Below are 18,590 nucleotides of genomic sequence, written 5' to 3' on the forward strand. Positions count from 1 at the left end.
GCAGAGCGCACAGTAAGAACACACGGCACCTCTGCAACACTTCTAATGACTCTAATATGCCAGACAGACACAGTGAAGGCCGTTCTAATACAAAATACTAGCTCACAGTCCTCAAAAGTGTCAAGTAAAAACTCAGGACTACTCCAGAGCAAAAGAGAGATTAAAAAGACATGGCATATAGTTTAAATATATATGTCTATAAATTGGAATTTGTTATTATGAAGTAGAGTGCTTAAGGAGTATCTCGGTGGCTGAGAGCATCTGCTGCTCTTCTAAGGGACCTGGGTTCAGTTCTCAGCATCCACATCCAGTGATGTATAGCTGCTTGTATCTCTAGTTTCAGGGGATCTGATATCCTTTCTCGACTCCACCAGAACACGCACATGCACACATGCACATACACACATTTTTTAAAATGTTAAAAAGAGTCGGGCATGGTGGCTCACGCCTTTAATCCCAGCACTTGGGAGGCAGAGGCAGGCAGATTTCTGAGTTCCAGGCCAGCCTGGTCTACAAAGTGAGTTCCAGGACAGTCAGGGCTATACAAAGAAACCCTGTCTCGAAAAACCAAAACAAAAGAGAGAGAGAGAGAGAGAGAGAGAGAGAGGTGGAGACACCTGAACTAGTGTCTGGGGATTAGACTCCAATGTTCCTATGTTAATTTTCCAATTTTACAGTTTGAACTTGAGTTATGTAGGGCAATGTCTTGTTGGAAATCTTTCACAAAGATATTTGTAAATGATGGGGAAATCAAGTTGGCAGCTTCTTTCAAGTTGTTCAGAGGCAAAGAAGGCCTTTGAATTTTCTGAGAAATTGAGGCTGTCTTAACATTTACATATTAAAGAAGAAAGTCTAATAAAGGGGCATGATTAAGGGAAAGTTATCTGTTCAGGTTATGTAGTCACTAGAAAGGCAAGCCTAGTGGTCCACATCAGTAACTCCAGCACTGGAGAGGCTGAGGCAGAGGCAGAGGCAGGAGGATAGTAGTGAGTCTGAGGTCTACCTGGGCTACATGGTGAGACTGTCTCACTGGGTAGAAAATAAGTAAAGATTTGGGGAAATACTGGTGACACAATGTTTTAAAAAAAGAATAAAATAATGTATAAAGTGTGATAACTATTTAGAAATGCACAAAGCAGCACACAATCTCACACAGTTACTTTGTGTCCAGTATTAGATGTGTGAGGAATGTGTGCTCCTAACCTCACTTATACTTCACGTGACGCTTATAATGTAGGTGTTACTACTTCCTCGCATTGCACTGATGAGGAATCTGAAGCACAGAGAGGCTGTGACCGGCCTGACAGAACCTGTTTGCTGTCCAAAGAAAAGACTGCAGAACATATCCAAATGGTAACAGCAGTCCCGGACGATGGGTGACGGACGACGGAGGATTCTTGGATCCTCCTGTTGAGCTTTCAGTGTTTGCCCAAACATTTGCCATAGGATATTGGCTTATAATTAGGGGGGAAAAAAAGCTCCTGTTTTAGAAGAAATAATTTCTTGTAAAAGGATATGTAAAATGTGCCCATTGTTCAAAGCTATACTGAATAGCTCAAACTACTAGTGACGCTGTTGTCTCTCGGCAGTAATATTACTGCGATATTCACTTAAGCGTTCTTGTTCTTGCTTCTTTGTAACCCACTAAGTTTGTAATGATTAAGTCTTTAATTCAGTCAACAGTGACCCTCTGCTACGTTGTACTCTGGTTAAGGGAAATATTTAAAAGACTTGGACCTCATCCTCATACAAAAATCTACAGGGCCGACCTTTTAGAAGGCTCTACCTAGCCACGCCGCTGACTAGATTCTGAAGTTACCTTCCTACTCACAGCACTATGGCCCTGGATCCCCTGCCTTCCCTCAAACAGGCCAGACTGATGGCTCTTACAGTTTCCTTTACAGGACTAAGGGGAGGACTCTCTTCAGATGTCTCTGCAGCCTCACAGACACCCTCTCCTGTACCCTGCTTTTCTTCACAGCAGCCATCAGCATCTGGGGCAGCTCTGCCTGCCAAGAGTGGCTCCCTTTCCTGAACATGTGGAATGACTACACTTTCTGGCCCTCTGTAGCTGGCTGTAACCCTATGGCTTCTTTTGGCCCTGAAAACGAGAGACATGCCATGTCAGTTATAAGCTTTGAGAATCCATGTATAATGTATCATTTGATCTTCTCCCTAAGACTAGCCTTACCCCCTGGTGGTTCTCTGGATGGCCTGGGTGCCATGTGGACATGACCCAGAGGAAAGTCCCTCCTTCTGACCTTCAGTGAACACACTTTGATGAGGACTAAAACTTTTTGCTTCAAGCCTCTGAGATACAAGCATGGTTACTGCCACCAAACAGTGTAATGTACCCTGACTGACATATTCATCTGTTTTCTGTCTCCCCTCTTTAAATTTTTATCTATATAGGACTCTGTTCCCTGCTGCATCCCCAGTGTCTAGAATAGTGGACACAGGTTATATTCTCAGCATTGGCTGGACAGCTGCATGAACCATGGCTTGATCACACTGTGTGAGACAGGAGATTTAACAATGGCAGGTAAATCTAACTCTGTAAAGAATAATTCTACAGAAATGTCCATTCAAGCTGATGGGAACCTGTTTCAAGATCCCAGTGTCTAAAAGGAGAACTCACCTACAAGTAACAGAATATAAAGTGGTTCAAACTGTAAGGACAAATAGAGATCTAGCTCGAAGCTGGGGGATGGGGTTGGGGGACGGGTGTTGGTGACAATCTAACTAACAAGGATTAGCAGTGTTTGTGTCAAAGCTGAAAGCTGCTGTGGTTCCCTTTCCTGGTGTGGACATTAGCATTTGAAATGAATGGAGCTTCACAGAGCTGGGATTTTCTCTGCTCTTATCATAAACTGGCCTGTGAGCCCCTCCAAGGACTCCCCCTAAAGCTGTGTGGGCTTTTGTGAGCTGCTGCCCTTTCATGGGCTTCCTCCTAGTATGCCTGCATTGGGACAAGGATAATGCATTTCCTGTATCATGTGGCACAGCACAAGGAAACTCTTTGTGTCCCTGCAGAGGAAGAGTCCATCTGTAAGTAGTTTTTAAGAGTGTACTGAAGGGTCTTGTTAGGGTGACTTTCTCTCCCAGTTAGATTTGGGTGATGGAGTGGACCACGTGACACACATGCATAATGAGCTGCTTCAGCTGCTGCCAGTGGGAAGCAGGGACTGTGGAGTGAGAATCTCACAGTCATTGAGAGCAGGACCAGTCAGGAGAGGCGAGCGAGCCTCCTTCTGAGTTGCCTTTTCCCACTGCCACAATGTCCCAGTGTTATGAGGCTTCTCCGTTTACTGGTTTCTCCCAAAGCAACCGCCTTTCCACTTAGTTCCTAATTCAAACTGGAAATACATGGTTTCTGTGCAGTTCCCTAAAGAGCAAACATTAGCAAGATGGGTCGGCAATCATTCACGAGATGCAGTTGGAAGGAGTCTTTCGATGTTTTGTCATGAAAACAGGAAACACATCTCATCCCAGAATAAGAAGGCTGGATCTGGGTTTGCCTTTTCCAAACTACTTCTTTTCCTCCTCCTTGTATTTTCTTTTATCTGTTCCAATGATTCCCTTCCCCCTCCTTATACACATTAGTAATTAATTCCCTAATGACTATGACAAGGTACATCACTGGTTGCACATTTTCTGTGGGTGGTACACAACAGTGACTTACAAACCACCGGCTCACAACTCTATTACTGAAGTGGCCCACCTTGAAGTTAACTTTGGATGCGTCTGGCGGTGCTGAGGAAATGACTTCAGGTTGGCTGTGTTCACTTCTACCACGGAGCTTCCATGTGTGCTCAGCACTGCCCAAGGCACTGGGCGAGGGGGCGGTTAAGCAGCCATTCAGCTCTGACCTGACCTCTGATGTGACAAGTTCATGGATCAATCAGACATCTGATAGCAAATCCAAATCCACTACAGCTGCTGGGGTACTGGACCTTGAGGTGGCTCAGAGAGGACTGTCAGGAAAGGACTGCCTGGGTAGGAGGCGGGAACTGAGCTGGACCTTCAGGCACAGGTGTGTTTTAGCTGTTGAAAGTGCAAAATACTCTATTAGAGATCAGAAAAGTGTGACATTTTGACTGAATTCAGCTTTTTTGTGACACGGATCTTCATAGCCTCAGTCTTTTAACTAACTACACAACAGCTACATAAGTCATCTAAGGAAGGCTTTTAAATAGTCATCAAGTGTTTGTAATTGACAATTAATCACAGCAAAGATTACCAAGACTCCACAGCTGTGAGCTTAATGCTGGCTATAAAGATGGGAGAATTATTTGTCCAGTGTACCAATAAGTGTCACAGATCAGTGCTGCAGAATGGGAGGAAAACAGAAAATAGACTCTGAGAAAGGACAGCACAGGCTTCCAGTAGCTTTGGAGGCCTCCTTTGGACACTTTAAAGTATGTCAGTTTCACATTGGTGGCTTTAGAGACCTTTTCTTTATGGACAGAAAGCTGTCACTCTACAAAAAGTCCCCAGTTCCTCAGCTACTTCCTTCTGACCGGCTCTGGCTGACAACTCTGGCTCTTTTCTGCAGAGGAATGGCAAAGCCTGGCTGCATCTGTTAGTTCTCACAGAGAGGAATGGCTTATTCTTACGGTCAGCAGGGGCAGAGGTGAAGAGTTCAAGGCCAAGTGTTGATTTCCTGACCCTTTCTGAAAAGTGAGACACACTCTAATTTATGCCTAATTGGGACCAGCCTGAAGATACACCAGAGTAACCACTTCCTCTCAAAAACCATTTTAGATTTGATGCGGTTTCAATACCAGAACAGCTCTTACCTAAAGCTTTTTACCAGCAATAAATTATCTCCTAATTTTATTTCATGTATCTCAATAATACTATTTCTGGAGACATATTAATCCCTTTGGTTGTGAGTGGTGGAAGAAACAATATTCAACAGCGCTTATGGAAAAAACCCTTTCCGACCATTTTCCCTATTGTGAGTTCTATAAATACTTGAGTGTGGGAACACAGACACATGGTTTGCACGTGTGCATAAAATGCATCCATGTACCTCACTTAGTCACTGAAAAGTGTTGTGCCAGAACACATATATGTTTGTTTAAGTCTTGGTTGTGGTCCTTCAGGGAAAGGATCTAACAGGTACATTTGCTGGGGGCCTGAAACCCAACCTGAGACTAAGCTACTGATTGTTCTGTGAGAGATTGTTCCCCAGTGTTTTCACTCCCACACTGCGCTCCCCTGCTCCCCGCAAGGGCTGAGATCACCACACTCAGCTCCAGAGGAAGAAGAACTCTTGAGGGACTGTCTCAGGAAAATCAGCATGCAAAAGGCAACTGGCCTTGGCTGGCTACAATGGGGGAATGCTAAAGCCACAGCAGACTGAAAGGCATCTGTGTTCCCTGTGTTAAATGTCTATTGTTTCCAACAAAGTGAATTCATGATTTTACTTTTAGGGCCTTTAATAAAGGAGGTATCTTTGTTGTTATTCCCTAAAAGATGGTTTTAAAACAAATAGCTGCTGACGTCTGGGTGCCTCTGAAGGTGACTTGGAATGATTATGTTTGCCAAACTGGGCATCCCTGGTACTATGTGAACCAACCTTCATTATTCTTTAATGAATCTTTGCAGTTATTTACCCAAAAATTTTGCAGGTCTGACTTGTGCTCACCTTGCTGTGGAATGCTTTAAAGGATGTTTCATCTAACAACAGAGAGAAGGATAAATTATAAATAGCAAATCACACAGCAATGATTTAGATAGCGCTAGGGTAAGCGTGTAAACAATAAAATAAAATTTCCCAGCCAACCACTGCATAACTAAAGAGAGAGACACCAGCATGCGTATTAGTGTGCACAATTGAGTTTTTTTTTTAACTTTGAAATTATAAAGCAAAATACTGGAAATTTTTAATCAGTTCAAGAAGTTCGATATTCATGAAAGAGAATGTAGTAATTTTATTTTAAATGTGGTCACATTTACCTGGGGGTGACTCTAGTTTTGTCCTTCCTAGCTGTGTGACTTTCAGGTACTTACTCTCTTTAGTCTTCTGTTTTCATTAGCTAGAAAACTGGGAATATAGTCTTTGCCACCTTAAAAAGCTATGTGAGGACCACAAGGAAAACACTCAAGGGTTGAGATTCTAGATCAGGGTAGAGCATGAAGGCGAACGTTCAGTTCCCAGCACTGAACAAAGCAGCACTTGTACTAAGATTAGCAGAGTACTCAGAGTGAGTGGTCAGTGAAACCTGTGCTAGTGTATTTTACTGTAGTTTCCCTTCTCATCCTAGGCCTTGATGTGTCTGTCTCCATAAAGCACTCTGTGTTGACCTTTACTGTCTCTCTGACCTAATTTCTGGCCATTTTCTCTTTCTATGTCAGCCCTGGCACCCTGACCTCCTACCTGGCTTCTCTGTAGAAACACAGGCATCTCCACCACAGGGCACATAAAGTAAGGTCCACCCCACCTCTCTCATACACATCTCATGGCACTCCAGTCTTACTTCAGAAGTACCTTGTCAATAATAATGTCCACAGACACCTCGAGCTGCTATTGCTGATTCATGTTGGTGTTTGCTAGTGAACTAGACTGCTGACACTGAAGACTGGAATCATCCCAAAGAACTCTTTCTGAATTGTCCACAACCCCATTTCCTATTAGCCTTTCTTCTCTCCTGAGTCTGGGTGGTGGGCTAGATGGGAAGTTGAAGCATTGAAGAATCATAATTAGCATAGGTTTTGAAAAATCTAAGCCCACAGGGATGCTTCCTAGATAAATATGAATATAATTTCCAGACTCTGAATATACTCAAGGGCAGAGTATAAATAGACACTGTTAGCATTGTAATGCCATCTTCCCTCTTTGAGGGTTTTGAGGAATTTTAAACAAAGGCATGTTTAGACATAGGTGTCTACTGTGCTCCACGCATTACACTAGCAACCTTATGCAGTCCACTAACTTATTCTATACAATGATCCTGCAGGGTGCTATTATTATCCCCTATTATTATCTTTAGATGAGGAACAGGAGAAACAAAAGCTCTGAGAGGTTGTGTTGTACTCAAGGCCACCTGCATGGTAAAGGTAGAGTAAGGCACAGGGTATTTATCAAGGTATGGTGGTTGGAATATGTGTGGCCCATGGCAAGTGGCACTATTAGGAGGTGTGGCCTTGTTGGAGGAAGTGTGTCACTGTGGGAGCGGGCTTTGAGAGCCTCCTCCTGGCTGCCTGTGGAAGACAGTCTCCTTCTGGGTACCTTCGGATCAAGATGTAGAACTCTCAGCTCTTTCTTCAGCACCATGTCTGCATGGACGCTGCCATTCTTCCCACCATGATTATAATGGACTGGACCTTTGAACCTGTAAGCCAGCCCCAATTAAATGCTGTCCTTAATAAGAGTTGCTTTGGCCATGGTGTCTCTTCACAGCAATGAAAACCCTAACTAAGACACGAATAACAACTTTTCTCTTTTCACTTAGTCCCTGGGAGCAGTTTCCCAAGCATTTAAACAATTTGTGTGCCTTGAGCAGACAACTTCTAGATTATAGAGTTAGTATTTGCAATGTATTTCTGGAACCACCAACCTGGCTTACAGGTACTGGAATCTCAGTAGCCTTTCTGCCTGAAATACTAAGAGGATGTGACATCAGATATGGGCTAACAACATCTGTGCCTTGACTACTGTAACCCTGCCACACAGCAAGTGTGGGACTGTTCCCTCCCTAGTGAACACAGGTCTTTGTATTTTCCTTCTTTTTCATTGCTGGGTATCAAGCCCAGGGTTTTGCACCAGCTAGGCAAGCACTCTATCTTTGGACTATACCCCCGGCCTTTGTTTCTTTTTTGAGACAAGGTCTTGTGACTGTACATGTGAGGTTGGCCTTGAACTTGCTATGTAGCCCAGGCTGGTGTGGATATCAACACCCTCTCCTTCCTCTATCTCCCAAGTGTGCACTACCATGTCTAGTTTCTTTTATGGTTGGTTATTTATTCATTTTGTGATTTGATTTTATGTAACTTCTTTGATGACACACTGCTCTGATTTTATTAAAATACATGCTTTTATTTTACCCCTTGGACATGCAGCTCTCCTCCTTCCTGATCTTGACGATGGTGTTACAAGCTCTGCATCTAAGCACTGGGCAGTGTCTGGGCAGCAAGTAGCCATCTTTCCTGTTTAAGGCTACAGATGGGGAGACTGAACCAAAGAGGGATGTGTGACTTATCTAAAGAACTGGCTTGGATCAGAACAACCTCAACCTCCCCGCCTTAGAACAGAGATACTGCATTGAATTTGCCTCAAAGGAAAAAAAGCCTGTGTTAAAAGCTGTGTATAGAACAGAGAGGCCAGTAGTGAGTGTGGATAAGGAAAAGTAGAAATATTTCAATAAACAAATAACGATATATTTAATTAGGTTAGACAGCAGAAATGAGGAAGGGGAGTTCACAGACACAAAACAATATAAGACTCGATAGGATCAAGGCTGATGTAAAAGATGAATTTGATTGGTTCAGGGATTGATTCGGGACAAGAAAGGGGAAAATGGCTAAAAATAAGAGGCAAATATGTAACTATGGTTAAGGCACATCTGCTTTCAAATCCTGGCTCCCTCATGCTTGTGTTATGACCTTTAATTCATTCAGTAAACATTAGCATGGTCTGGCACTTTGGCTGTATCAGAGAATAAAACAGATAAAGAACTTGTTTCTCTGGTACATACTTTGTAGCCACGTTCTAACTTCACTAAGCTTCTGTTTCTTTATACATCAAATGGATAACGATATCATTCATTATAACGATATCATTCATAATAACGATATCATTATGCTCACAGTTTGAGTCTGGGTAAACAGGATTAAAGTGATACTAACAGAAACCAGGAAGTCAGCACTTGTGTTGGGACAAGGTTCAATATGAGTGTGTCACACTATCAGCCTATTGCCACCCCAAGGTTCTAACAGTATTCTAACCTTCAAGTGACTGCAGAAAATACAGTTCAAGATGAAGGCAGAGAAGAGACTATTGAACAGACTGAACTCTGGCAATATGGAGGTCATCTTGATGGAGAGAGAGAGAGAGAAAGAGAGAGAGCGCACATTACATAAGGATCCATGTTTAGTTACTGAGGTTCTTTTTTTTTTTTTTTTTTTTTTTTTTTGGTTTTTTCGAGACAGGGTTTCTCTGTGTAGCCTTGGCTGTCCTGGAACTCACTCTGTAGACCAGGCTGGCCTCGAACTCAGAAATCCTCCTGCCTCTGCCTCCCGAGTGCTGGGATTAAAGGCGTGTGCCACCACGCCCGGCGTTACTGAGGTTCTTAAGTGTGGTCTCTGACCCAGCACCATCAAGACACAGAAGAACAAGATAGACACACAGAGAGAGAGAATATGAATTCTCAGGCTCTAAAAAAAAAAAAAAAAAAAAACAAAACCGATTCAAAGAATCTCCAAGAATGGAGAACAATCTTTATCTAGATGCTTTTTTTGTTTTTTTGCCATGAGCTAACACTAGTGAACTACTAAGACAGACTACTAAAGCAAGAAATACTTTCCTAGCTAGAAGCCTCCAGCTTTCTACTGACCTCCTCCCAGTATTTCCCATGAGGGAGGCAGGCACATTTTCTATACATTTCTCAGCTTGTTCTGTTATTGGTTCCCTTGCTCCCTACATCCCCCAGAGTCTTGTGTAGCCCAGGCCTGCTATGAAATCACTATGTAATTCAGGCTGCCCTCAAACTTGTGACCCTTCTGCCTCAACCTGACCAGTGCTAGCATTATAAGTGTACATTACCACTCTTGATTATTGCTTTTTCCTTCCTCTTCGAAGTGAAGAAACAATATTTCAGAAGATCTTACAGGGACTTAAGTCAGTGAAAACTCTCAACTTCAGCCTTTCACTCAAATTCTGGCAGGAGGATTAGACACGCACATATATTCATATAGAACTTCTGTCTTAGGGTTTCTATTGCTATGAAGAGACCACAATGACCATGGCAACTCTTATAAAGAAAAACATTTAATTATAGCTGGCTTAGAGTTTCAGAGGTTTTGTCCATTATTGTTATGATGGGAAGCAAGGTGCATACAGACAGATGTGGTGCTGGAGAAGGAGCTGAGTTCTACATCCTGATGGGCAGGCAGCAGGAAGAGAGCTGGCTTGACCTTCTAAATCCTCAAAGCCCACCTACAAATGACACACTTCCTCCAACAAAACCACACCCACTCTAACAAGGCCACACCTCCTAATAGTGCCATTCCCTATGGGACAAGCATTCCAACAGATGAATGGGGGCCATTACTATTCAAACCACCCCAACTTTCCACATATTTCTATGTTCATTAGTAAGATATTTCTGGCTTTTCAGAATGCTATGCTGGATTGTGAATATCATAGAACTGGGATTCAAACACATTATAGAAGTATAGATAACAAAAGTATATCAACAGTAACTAAAATTAGACACTGTGTCATAGGCAGTGTGCTACATTTTAGATGACTTAGTTAATCTTCTAACAACTTAATGCTAAATTATGATCCAATTTTACAAATAAAAATACTGAGGCTCAAACAGGCTAAGATGCAAATACCTTGAGATGGCAGACTTGCCGTTTGAGTCCAGTTAATTTGACTTTACAGCCACAGTTTTAACCACTTTGCTATTGGTCCTCATGTTGATTAGTATTTGTCACCTTGACACAAACTAGAGTCATCTGGTGCTGGAATGGGTTTTCTGGGAAATGGTGCTTAAAGCTTGCCTTTACAACTCAAACTTTACTCAACCTGTAACCAAGAACAGTAATAATGTACGTCAAGATCATTTACAGCTACGTTCTCATTCAGCTCACATACTGTACACTCAATGTATTCAGAACTAACCAACTGCCTTTAAGAACCATCATAACCAATCTTACTGTGTTTTGGACACCCCACTGTACCATACCCCTATCTTTCCTTCATGGATCTCTCAGGCTTCTGACTCAGAACAACACAGCCAGGTCTGTCTTACCCACTGTTGTGTGCGGTGGAAACACACCATGACCAAGACCAGTCTTACAAAAGGAAAAACACTGAACTGGGGGTTGGCCAGTGAGAACCTGGAAGCTGAACTGAGACAGACACCATGGAGGAGCTGTCTCAAAGAGTTCTCCCACCTGGGGACCAGGCATGTAAGTAGATGTGCCTTGGGGGCCATTCCCAACAGACCACCAGGTCTAAGGCATGTACTGAAAACATGGAGACGCCGAAAGCAACGACCCTCCCACAAGTGTGCTGGAAACAACACTGGGCACAGAGTGATAATATCTGATTGTGGCTTTGTGCACTATTCTGAGTCAGCAAGGCCAGAAAAACAATTTTCTCCCTGTGAGACTCCTCTAAAAGGTTGATTAGGATAAATGTTCCTCATTCATTTTTGTCACCATATTTTCTGTGATTTTCAAAATACGTCCTTTGTTCAGGACTACTTCTATTTCTTACATTAATCTCTCATAGATTAGAACAGGAGACCAAAACAATACAGAATAAATCAGACCCACTAGAGTAAATAACCAAGAGTTAGTCTTTCTGTGCAGTATTGCCACGACCTGGGAAGAAAAACCTCAAATGAGGTACTGCCACAATCAGATAGGCCTGTAGGCAAGTCTGCGGAATATTTTCTTGATTAATGATTGAGGTGGGAGGGCCCAGCTCATTGTGCCACCCCTAGGCACAACAGGTGGTCCTGGATCATGTAGGACAGCAAGCTAAGCAAGTCCTAGGAACGGAGCCAGTAATACTGTTCCTCTATGGTCTTTGTTTCAGTTCAGCTTCTGGGTTCTTCCATGGAGTTTCTGCCCTGACTTCCCCAAGGGATGGATTGTGCCCTGGGAATTGTACAATGAAAAAACCCTTTCCTCCCAAGTTGGTTTTGGTAAGTGTCTTATCACAGTAACAGAAAGCAAACCAGAACAGTCGTTAACATTAGAATAAATAAGGAGAATTCAAAAAAATGACTCACGAAGGGTTCCCACTTCTGAGCTAACTAGTGCGGCATGGGGTCTGGTAGACATCCTCTTTAGAAGCATCCAGGTGATTCTACAATAGACAGGATAAGGATCATTTCAATAAACAATATAACTTCCATGTTTACGCATACTGTCCAAAGACAGTTGCTAGTGAATCGTGCTGCAATTCAAATCTGTGTGAATTCAGTTTGGTTCTGTCATCACTGCCACTGTGGTTACCTCTTCTACCATTTCTACTCCAACGTCTGTGTCCTAGTCAGGATTTCCACTGCTGCGTCAAACGCCATGGCCAGACCAACTTCTTGAGGTTTGGTTTATGGCTAGAAATGTGTAAGTAGGTATAACCTGCACATCAGAGGGCAGCACCTGACACTGTAGCCAAATTTGTAGCTACTCTTTCAAAAGAAAGATTCAGGCTGAGGATCTGGAGGGTCTGAGGTTTGTAAGATCTAAGTAAAGGAGTTTGGGCAGATAATTTAATCGCATTGTGTCTCAGTTTCCTCGTTTGTAAAATAAAGCTTGGCTCATTAAGTAAAATTTAAATCCTAGTCTGTTTCACTTGAACTTCCATATCATAGTTCATCACTGAAGGAAGTCAGGACAGAAAACCACACTTGCCGGGAGCCTGGAGGCAGGAGCTGAAGCAGAGGCCAGGAGGAGTGCTGCTTACTGACTTGCTCAGCCTGTTTTCTTGTAGGACTCAGGACCACCAACCTACGGGTGTCTCCAACTACACTGGGCTGGCCTCCCCTGTCAGTGCTAATTAAGAAAATGCCCCAGGCCCGCCAATAGCTGGGTCTTCTGGAGGTGTTTTCCCAGTTGAAGTTGCCTTCTCTGTCAAAGTTGACATGGCTAGCCAGGACAGCCACCTTACATTTGAAGGAGCCTTGCAGTTTATACTATGCCATATTCAAAGACAAAATATTCAGTCACCATATCTTATGAAAACGGTTGCTTTCAAAAGGCAGTTTCATAGTTTCTTAAATAATCTAATATTTTTCAATAGTTTCAAAATTTTGGTCCCTAAAATATATTAACATAAATATGAAAATATTTTTTCTGTGACCTTATAAATTGAAGTAGTTCTTGGGCTAAGAAAGAAAAATCTTTTCATCTAAAATTTTAATTGAGACCAATTTTAGTACCCTGGGAATTAGTTCCAATGTGTTTGGCTTGGTTTTGGTTTTGGTTTTGTTTGTTTTTTTTTTTTTTTTTTTTTTTGCATTGGCACTGAGCTCTGGCCCTTGGCCTTGTACTGGGTCACCTTACAGCTGTACCTCAAGGCTACTTGCCAAGAAGTTGGTCTTAGGGTAACACCCTAACACTGAGTCTGAAGTCCCAGTCTGGGACTAGACATTTATATGACTACAATCTACCTAGCCAACTCCCTAAAGGAGTAATTTAATGTTGAACTGTAGCACACACTGACATTCTGGAAGAAGACAGGGCAGGTCTGCATTAATTTGCTCGGAGATGTTTGTTTCCTGATTGATGGATAGCCAGAAATGTTTAAGTAGATACAACTTGCTCACCAGAGGCAGCACTTGACACTCTTACTTGTAGCCACATCTGTAGCTACTCTTTCAAAAGACAAGATTCAGGTTGAGGGTCCAAAGAGTTCAAAGCTTGTAAGATGATCCAAGTGAAGGAGTTTGGGCAGATAATTTAACTGTGCCTCAGTTTCCTCGTTGTAAAATAAAGCTTGGCTCTTTAAGTGAATTCTAAATCCCAGTCCTAAAATTATAACATATATGAATATATATTTACATTTTCCTTGTTCTGATGTAATCACTTAAAAACTCAGCCTCTTCATACAGAATTTCTGGAACTCTGAAATTGCTTAGGAATCTAAGCACTTAAGACTAGAGGATTATAGAGGTTTAGCTGTGGGGCTATTTAGACAATTTAGTCTTACTTGATCATTTTAATTTCTTACCTCTTCTTTTTGCGCTTTTAAAAGTAATGCTTCCAGGAAGTATCCATACCAAGTATAGACTAACTAAGACTGAGTCTAGCCTTCAAAACCTAATATTTAACAGGCAAACTAACAAAAGCCTCAGGTGACCAAAACCACGCCCAGTGTTTCAATGCGCACCGAAGGAGGGGCAATGGCAGTCAGAGGCTAATCTGGATGAGCGTGCTGGGAGTTGAGAAGGGAGCCCAGAGAAGAGGCATGTATCTTCACTGGTATGAACATCACATGTGTCTTTGTATAGGAATCTCTGAGTCAGTGGGAGGATTGCCCAAGGACACAGAACTGGCCAGTGGCAAAATTGGCAGGAGAATGAACTCAAAGCTCACACTTAAAATCATAGGCTCAGCTGAATGTTAATGACATGAATCAAAACTTTTGTCTTGGTTTATTGGAGCAGATGAAATGTTAACAGCTCTGGCATTTGCTGCAACCAAGTTTAAATTAAGTCTTTTTTTTTTTTTTGGTTTGTTTTTTGTTTTTTCAGGACAGGGTTTTTCCGTATAGTCCTGGCTGTCCTGGAACTCACTTTGTAGACCAGGCTGGCCTCCAAGTGCTGGGATTAAAGGTGTGCACCACCACCACCTGGCTCTTAAATTAAGTCTTAAGACTCTTCCCTGCGTCCCAAGCCTAGGAACTCCCTCCTTTCTGCTCTAGTGACTCATTGAAGAAGGCATTGAGAAGGACTCCCTCCTGTGTACTCTAGGGATGAAAACATTCCAGTGCTGAATGCCGCCTCGCATGGACAAAGATCCTGATTCTGAAAGCATCTTTGTTAGTGATGCTTCAGTGGCAGGACAGTTCTAAGATAAGGTGATGGTCTTCAGATACAGGCAAGATTGTTGGAGGGATTATTCCGTGGAAGTTGGAGAGGGAAACAGTTTATTTTTCTGCAGAAGAAAACCTTGAGCTGTGTTGATAAATGAGTATCTCTATGCAGAAAGTGTAGTGATAAAACAGACAGAATGGCAGTTCCCTTGGGATTTTTCCATAGGGCACTGTTCCTTTTATGACACCTTGCCTGGAGTTAGAATCATCTGACTAGGAGCCTTATCTTAAGAACTGTCCGGGTTGCCTTAGTTGATGTGTGAATAGCACCTTCCAGTAGCAGCAAAGATTAAAGGGCGTGGCAGAAGGAAGATTATCCTCCATTTTTGCTCCCTTGACCTTCCCTCTCTGGCTGCAAGCCCATTTACCCTATGGTTGCTAACTCCTTCACTGGAATCAGAGCCAGTTCCTAGGCTGGGGCTGTTGAGCCTGCCCCTCCCCAGGGTGCCAGCCTCTGAGGGTGAAATCTGCTGTGGGAAAGTCCTACCTTGGAGTTATGCAGACGCTAAGACCCAGCAGCCTTTCCATATGTTTATTTTACAAGTTCCGTTCCTTCTGGAGACCCCACCTCATTCACCAAGCTTCACAGTCGGCCGGGCCAGCGGAGGCATAACTGCTCTGTTTTCTTATTTATTCCTCATTAAGCTTGTGCTTTCAGTTCAACTTAATTAGCATTCCAAGCACGTTACTTCTACGTTCTATGCAAAGATACATTTATTATATACTGTGATATTTAAGAAAGCGATTTAATGAATTCCCACATGATATATTAATATGTTTGCTGCTAGGCAGTGAAACTTAGTTTGAGAGAAAATGGGCAGTTAGGCACAGAAATACACCAAATGTCTTACTAGACACACTTGGTCTGAGAGACAGTGGATGCTAACATCTATCCTTTCACACCCTCAAGGCATGGAGAGTCTTTCTTTTCCTTTCTTTTATTTCTTGTGAAACTGTTGCAGAAATACTAGTTCCATTTGTCTAAAGACACAGAGGAAGTGAAGGGAGAATGCAGCCAATGAAAATGAAAAATATTATTTGCACTTCTGGCAGGTGTAATTTAGACTTGCAAATATCAAAATGTTTTTGAAAAACAATGGTAAAAGATTTTCTTGGTTTTGTAAGGCAGATTATTCGGTTGCCAACAGAATAAAATAAAACTTACAGTTTTTTATACTTACTTTATATGCTTGGTGTCTATAATGTGTTTTAAATCAAATATATTAAGTAGTACTTGGTTTAAAATTAGTGTTTAGAGCCAGGCGTGGTGGCGCACGCCTTTAATCCCAGCACTTGGGAGGCAGAGGCAGGTGGATTTCTGAGTTCGAGGCCAGCCTGGTCTACAAAGTGAGTTCCAGGATAGCCAGGGCTATACAGTGAAACTCGGTCTTGAAAAACCAAAATAAATAAATAGATAAATAAATGTTTAGATATTACCTAAAGTCTAAAAACATGTATGCTTTAAAACAATAGAATAGTCTCCTATTTTTAAAAGCTTTACTACTAGTATTAATGTGTGTGTGTGTGTGTGTGTGTGTGTGTAGTTCACAGGACAACTTTATGGAGCAACTCTCTCCTTTCATCTTTTACATGGGCCTCAAGAACTCTGGTCACCAGGCTTATGCAGCAACCTCATTTTCTCTCTTTCTTTCATTCTTTCTTTCTTTCTTTGTTTTTTTTTTTTTGTTTGTTTGTTTTGTTTTGTTTTTTTTGTTTTTCGAGACAGGGTTTCTCTGTGTATCCCTGGCTGTCCTGGAACTCACTTCTATAAGGTCTTAGCTAGAAGTGTCTGTTCCACCATGTTTTTTGTTTGTTATTTAGTTTGTTTTTTAATAAGTCCATAACTACTGATTTCCACACTATGTTGGGAGTGGCGAGTCCCCTGCCACTATGGGGAGTTATAGGAAGCCTCTGGGGTGGTGGTGTGCAGAGGAAGACTCCATCATCTCTTTCAAGGTAAATTCTATGGAGGCCTTCCCTCATAGCTACAATCATGTGGCCTCTCTATGCAAATGTAAAATTAAAGCTTTAGATTATATTCACAAGATAGAGAATGCCACCAAACAAAAGCAGAACCTGAGCAAGCGGCGGAAAGCACCTGATAATCTAAGATAGGTTCTTTTTTCTGTCCCCCATCACCTTAAAATCAAATGTGTCACTAGCACTTTTTAAATTTAAGACAGAAAGAATGGTAAAAGAAAGGAAGACGTCATTGGGCTAACCTGAGACTGCAGCAGGCACCCACGAGGAGAAGCAGGCACTCATGAGGAGGAGCGGACACCCATGAGGAGGAGCGGACATTCATGAGGAGGAGCGGGCATCCATGAGGAGGAGCGGGCACTCATGAAGAGAAGCAGGCACTCATGAGGAGGAGCGGGCACCTATGAGGAGGAGCGGGCACTCATGAGGAGGAGCGGGCACTCATGAGGAGGAGCGGGCACTCATGAGGAGGAGCGGGCACCCATGAGGAGGAGCGGACATTCATGAGGAGGAGCGGGCACCTATGAGGAGGAGCGGGCACTCATGAGGAGGAGCGGGCACTCATGAGGAGGAGTGGGCATTCACGAGGAGGTGCGGGCACTCATGAGGAGAAGCAGGCACTCATGAGGAGGAGCGGGCACTCATGAGGAGAAGCAGGCACTCATGAGGAGGTGCGGGCACTCATGAGGAGGAGTGGGCACTCATGAGGAGGACTGAGCAGAAGAGGGCAGTGAGCCATCCAGAACAGAGAACAGAACAAGCTGGAGGAGAGTGTGGGCGGGGCTGGTGTATTCATGGGGAGCAGATGACATAGGCTGCTACAGCTGCTCAAATATATCTGCCTCAGACAGGGGCACAGGTGCTGAGAAATGAGGGGGAGCATGGACCTTCCTTTTCTAACCAAGTAGAACATGATCTTCACACAGCTCATTTTGTTCTCATAAGATGGTTAGTTTTAGGATGCAAAATGCTAACCAGGAGGAGGGCGCAGGGTCAAGCCAACTCCACTCCTTTGTATTTTCTTTCATTTATTTATTTATTTATTTATTTATTGGTTTTTCGAGACAGGGTTTCTCTGTGTAGCCCTGGCTGTCCTGGAACTCACGTTGTAGATCAGGCTAGCCTCGAACTCAGAAATCCGCCTGCCTCTGCCTCCCAAGTGCTGGGATTAAAGGCGTGCACCACCACCACCCGGTTGTATTTTTTTCAGGATACATGATACACCAAAAAGAAGTCTTCAGCTACTTGAGGGCAGAGAGCATTTATGACCAGAAAACAACAAAAAAAAAAGCTCTTCTAAAATATCAGGAGTGGAGAGTGGAGGAAGACAGTGAACGGCACATGCATGGTTACTGAGTTGCTTAACAGGTTAAAAGCAGACTCATAAAGATTTAGAAATTTTCCTAAAATCAAATAAGAGAGACAGAATTCAATAAGGGTGTGTGACAATTCAAAACTTCTTTCTGCTACTATCAGTTACCATAAGAAAATGGGAGATTTACTGTCTCAGAATTCTATCAAGTTCATCTTTCTTACAGTCCACACACTGCAGGCAGAGAATGCATACTTCATTCTACAAGGCTTAAGCTGTTTGTCAGGCTGTATGCCTTCACAGGGAGGAGGCATTGTGTGGCAAAACCTTTGAATTCAATTAGGCATATCCCAACTCTGAATGGAGAAGGAAGAGGGGCCTCAGTGTACAGAATATTTTGTTGACTGAGCAGGCTGAAGAAGAGCAGGCATCCTACTCCTGAAGCATGGGTCTACAGAGGAACCTCACCAAGCAACTAAACTGACAATGATGCCTTCAGCTGGGACTGCACTTGTA

General features: G+C 42.8%; 1 long non-coding RNA gene across 6 annotated transcripts in view; it reads right to left on the reverse strand.

Moving 5' to 3' along the window:
• LOC147002625 (uncharacterized) overlaps positions 1 to 18,590 on the reverse strand; it is a 91,700-nt gene that overhangs the window by 29,652 nt on the left and 43,458 nt on the right. The window contains exons 2-6 of one of the 6 annotated variants that reach the window (XR_015048403.1): positions 17,005 to 17,163; positions 11,976 to 12,052; positions 10,567 to 10,759; positions 5,654 to 5,685; positions 3,722 to 4,044 (exon numbers count right to left, since the gene is read on the reverse strand). This is a non-coding gene — a long non-coding RNA (uncharacterized LOC147002625). Of the gene's footprint in view, positions 1 to 3,721; positions 4,045 to 5,621; positions 5,686 to 10,566; positions 10,760 to 11,975; positions 12,053 to 17,004; positions 17,164 to 18,590 lie in introns of all 6 variants that reach the window. The other 5 variants (XR_015048402.1, XR_015048401.1, XR_015048404.1 and 2 more) reach the window with 5 other exon arrangements.

This window comes from Mus caroli, unplaced genomic scaffold, assembly GCF_978045245.1.
Source record: "Mus caroli unplaced genomic scaffold, Mus_caroli_1 scaffold_9, whole genome shotgun sequence".
In the NCBI taxonomy this organism is placed as follows: Eukaryota; Metazoa; Chordata; class Mammalia; order Rodentia; family Muridae; genus Mus; species Mus caroli.